This window comes from Capsicum annuum, chromosome 3 (assembly GCF_002878395.1).
Source record: "Capsicum annuum cultivar UCD-10X-F1 chromosome 3, UCD10Xv1.1, whole genome shotgun sequence".
Taxonomy (NCBI): domain Eukaryota; kingdom Viridiplantae; phylum Streptophyta; class Magnoliopsida; order Solanales; family Solanaceae; genus Capsicum; species Capsicum annuum.
The window spans coordinates 189103695-189108583 of record NC_061113.1 but is presented as its reverse complement, the minus strand read 5'-3'; the positions used below and the strand labels follow the sequence as shown (position 1 = coordinate 189108583).

At 33.5% G+C, this 4889-nt stretch overlaps 1 long non-coding RNA gene across 1 annotated transcript; it reads left to right on the top strand.

The window, feature by feature from the left end:
• The first annotated feature begins 2660 nt into the window (after window positions 1-2660).
• Window positions 2661-4667, top strand: LOC107866252. Its single transcript, XR_001672823.2, has 3 exons — window positions 2661-3164; window positions 3250-3396; window positions 4202-4667. It is a non-coding gene; the product is annotated as an uncharacterized LOC107866252 (long non-coding RNA).
• Window positions 4668-4889: the final 222 nt, after the last annotated feature.

Genomic DNA, 4889 nt, shown 5'->3' with positions numbered 1-4889 from the left:
GAAATCTACTTCTGAAGTAGTAAACCTGAATATAGTAAATCTGAAATTTACTAAAGAAAAAGTACATGTCAAGGTAAACTTGGAGTTTACTAGAATAAAAGTTCATAAATTGATATGAATGATTGTGACATCTCGAAGATGTGCATATATTGAAGAACTAGAAGATTCTTCAAGCATTGTTTATGTCGTTTGTTCTCATGACAAGTTGGTTGGACCAACTAATATTGGGATTGGATCCCTTCAAATCTAAAAATTATAAAAGGTGAATAAGGGCACGTTCACCTTCATATGATATGTTGAAAAGATACATCAATAAGATGATCACATGTACATTCATGGTCAACCTACGTTTGACATTCATAAAGTTACTTGTTCAATATAAATTGAGCATAATTTTCAGATTGTGTAATCAAGATAATTCATCTTGATGATGATGGTTTAGCATTGAATGTCTTCGATAAATATCTAAACCATTGTTAATGAGAACAAAACTTAATGTATTGGCTTAAAATATGATATATTGCAATAGCATTTGTATGCATTAGACCAATAAATTATGATTATTTCTTCCCTCTCAATTGGTTCAAGGTCGGGAATCAATTATTCCATCTAATAATTTTGATGTGCGGTATACGATTAATGAATATACCATAATGTACAACGATGGATTCCTCAAAGAAGTAGAGGATGTATGTTAGTTTTCCTAATATAAGGGGGAGATTATAAGCGCTATGAAATATGTTAGAAATTATCACCATATCGTCATCCAAAAGATAATTCAAATCAAATGCCGAAAGCATCTCATGTTAAGCGCAAGTGCTCTTATTTTGTGTTCCTAAAGGACAAAGTCTATGCATGCGTGAAACGTGGTAGACTAATCGGTTCCAAATGAAATAGTCCTTGAAAAATAAGGAGCAAATAATCATAATAAGAAGGCAATGAGCTCTTGAAGAGCCTACGACATAACACTTTATGAAACTTTATGAGAGGTTCATGTACCTGAAAATAATGAAGTGATGAGATCTCAAATGTTATGTCACATTGTGAACTGATACAAAATGATATATCATCAATATCTTTGACACAATATTGGCGCGATATTGTGAAAGATTATGAGGATCTGAATTCTACGTTTATTTAAGCATGCTAACGTAGAAATATTTATCAAATGACATGAAAGGATGCATTTTGGTAAGCGTAAAACTTATTTAATTTGCAGTCCAGACACTTGAAGATGTCACTCATGAAATGTTGAATATTATCACTTGACAAAACTTATGTGAAAACTTTTAAGGATTCAAACTGCTTGAAGCATAAAAAAGTTTCTGGAAAACTTATTTATAATCCTTAGATCGTATAAGTTTATTGCTTGAACATCATTGGAACTCTTGGAGAGTTTTCAAAGTAATAGATTATTTGCTAAAATTCGAAATATATCGAATTGAATTGTTTATGAAATACCATATCTTAATGCAATTGATGCACTCATTTACCTTGCAAATATTACAAGGCCTACAACTTTTTCAGTCAATTTGTTAGCAAGGTATATTTCTGCTCCTACTATGAGACATCAAAATGGGATAAAACACATGAGCTTGTTTTATTCTAAAGATTGCAGTCCCGATCTTATTGGTCATGCTGATGTTGGATACTTATCTGACCCGCATAAAGCTCGATCTCAAATAGGCTATGTGTTCATATGTGGTGGTACTGCTATATCTTGGAGATATACAAAGCAGTCTATCGTAGCCACTTCATCGAATCATGCTGAGATAATAGCTATTCATGAAGCAAGCCGAGAATATGTATGGTTGAGGTCCATGATATATCTCATTTGAGAAAAATATGGTGTGAAATATGACAATCTACCCACAATTTTATACAGAGATAATTCAACATATATAACACATCTTAAGGGAGGATTCATAAATGGAGATAGAACGAAGCACATTTTGTCAAAGCTTTTCTACATACATGAGCTACAAAAAAATGATGATATTAACGTGCAATAGATTCGTTCAACTGACAATGTGATTGATTTATTCACCAAATCTTCTCCAATTGCAACTTTCAAGAAGATGCTGCACAAGATCGAGATGGAAAGGTCAAGGATGTTCTCATTAGGGGGAGTTAATACGCGTTGTACTCTTTTTCCCTTACGAAGTTTTGTCCCACTGAGTTTCCTTGTAAAGTTTTTAATGAGGCAGTCGAAATGCGTATTATTAGAGATGTGTACTCTTTTTCCTTCACTAGATTTTTTTCTACTGGGTTTTTTCTATTAAGGTTTTACTGAGGCACATTATCTACCAATTAGATATTTGAGGGGGAGTGTTATAAATGTATTTACATTATAGTGAATGTCTATCAAGATCTATCAAGATCTACTTTGATATCTATTAGGATTTGAAGCATCCGTCTTTTACTCAGACTCGAATAAATTTTTCCTATACATAGAGGGGTTTTGTTCATTGTATTGACAATCTTATAATCTTTCAACCCTCAAAAGAAGAAATAAGAATCACTCTCTCTGTTCTCTCTACTCTTCTTCTTTATTCTTTCTTATTTTACAACACTGTCAACTTTAAACCCGATGCACTCTCTCAACTTTGAACCCGTAGCATCTAAAATTTGAGCCCTTAACAGTATGCAATATCATGCATGTCCAAGTAATATAAGAAGGTTAAAGGACACCAACTTATAAATATCAATCTACGATTAAAATGGACATAGTCAAGAACCAACTTATTAAAAAAAATATCAATCCTTTCTGGTAATACGATTAAAACGAACATAGATAAGTCACGATTTTTGTTTATCACATATAAGCTAAGACCATCAGGCAAAGTCAACTATAAAATGCTATTAGATATTAGATAAGAGGAAGACAAAGAATCAAATTAATTAGATATTTCTAATAGCACATAAAATGCTAAACAAAAGTCAAAAATAGGAGAAAAAGAATAAATACTTTTTTGGTGCATGAGGCATGCCATATCATCATATCTATAAATCTCTTTTATATAGAGAGAGATATTTGCCTCTCTCTGTAATCACTTTGCTGTCGTGGCATGTTGATCCGAGAAATGAAGTTACATGTTAGCGGTGTTTAGTTCGGATTCAAAAAGGATATGGTTGCTTTGTGTCTGATTTCAATTTCAGTTCTGGTAAGCTTTTGCCTTCAATAAATCTTTGTTTATTGCATTGTCTGTGGTAATTTCTTACTTATTGAATTGGTATATGCACCCAAAGTGTTTGATGATATGTCCAGACTTATTCAATTTGAAGTGACCAAGTTCGAAAATTCAACTAGATAAGCCGATGCAACTGGTGATAATTTAGGTGCACTTTATGTGTTTCACATTTCATCCTTCATGGGATTTGTTGGCACCATGGAAGGTTAGTCTACTTCACTTTAGTAAGAGTTCTTATATACATACCTGTAACAGTTGGTTTTTAGCTTTTAAGAGAAGTTACTTTTGAGTTGGAATGGCTCTGTTGTTCAATGTATTAGAAAGATAGATATGATTCGGTTGTGTAAGTTCTGACACAAAAAGTTGCTCGAACCCATTAATGAAATTTGTTGCTTCGATTTGATTTATGTATTATGTCTGCCTGCACTTCTTTTTTTCCTGATGAGCTTATGTGATTCCTCTTACATTTTCTGTAATATTTTGCAATAGAGTGTGTTTATCCTTTTCCAGTAACTAAGAGAGGGATGTGTATATGTGATACACCTAAATAAAGCACAATATCTAAAAAGAAAAAAAGGGATACTAATTCACGAGGTAGGTATCAACATGTTTTCTCCTTAGCTGATTCCAAAACTCTCCAAAATTCACGTGAGTTTAATTCAGCAGACACCACATACACTTGTTCTCTAGAATGTAAAAAATCAATTGCTACATTTCTTTCTTCCCTTAGTACCTTTCTTTTCTTCACTTCTCAGAGAAGGATGCCATTTTGAATTTTTTTAGCTTTAGTCGGATTTGAATTACACTGCCGCATTGTGTTGGCGTAACCATTTGGATTTCAATTATCGTTATCGTAGATAGATTTCAATCGGGTGGCACATGATAACAGTAGATGTACCTCAAAGTGGTTTGACAATATGGTAATTATCGGGGAATTATGGGGAAATAGAAACATGACTTTTGTTGGACTGTAATTAGCTTTCAACATTCAAGTGCTTTGTCATTTTCAGAAGTGGTGAAACCTGAAGCTGATGATGGATAAAGCTTACAAAGAGCATGGTGAACAGAGTGAATATTATGGAAAAAATGCACAGGTTAGGATTTCGGGAGAGAGGTGGGGACAAGAATAAATGCCACGTACAGATGGGTGCAACAATGAATGCCACATATGGAGAGGAGATATTATTGATTCTTGATGCATCTGATTATACCTACATTAGCGTAGTTGAGAGTTGAGATTGGTTTTGCTATCTGCATAATTCCTTTATATGTGTAAATGGAAGTTGAGAGTTTTTAATGTTAAGGGTGTTTGTTATCGGCCCTATTAGAAGCTAATCAACTGATGAGAAAGTAGATTTACTAGAGGTATGCTATAGCACGATTGGTTTCCTGTTCATGTTTTAAAAAGGAGATCATGTTTGTTTGGATGAGCCACTGTTATCTTTATTTTTCAACTTAGTGATCAAGATTTCTGAAGATCAGTTATTATATTATTTTCCTGATAATAAAAAATTCTGTGAGAGTTAGCTAGCCCAACCCGAATAGTGCTCACAAGTTCGGAACTAGGGGGAGTATGAGCCTGCCCCTCTACACTGCCATCACTTAAATATCAGGTTTTAGTTAATGATATAGTTCGAACTTATGACATGTGCCTAAACACAAATGTTGCGTCTTTATCATTGAAACAATGCCTGAAGG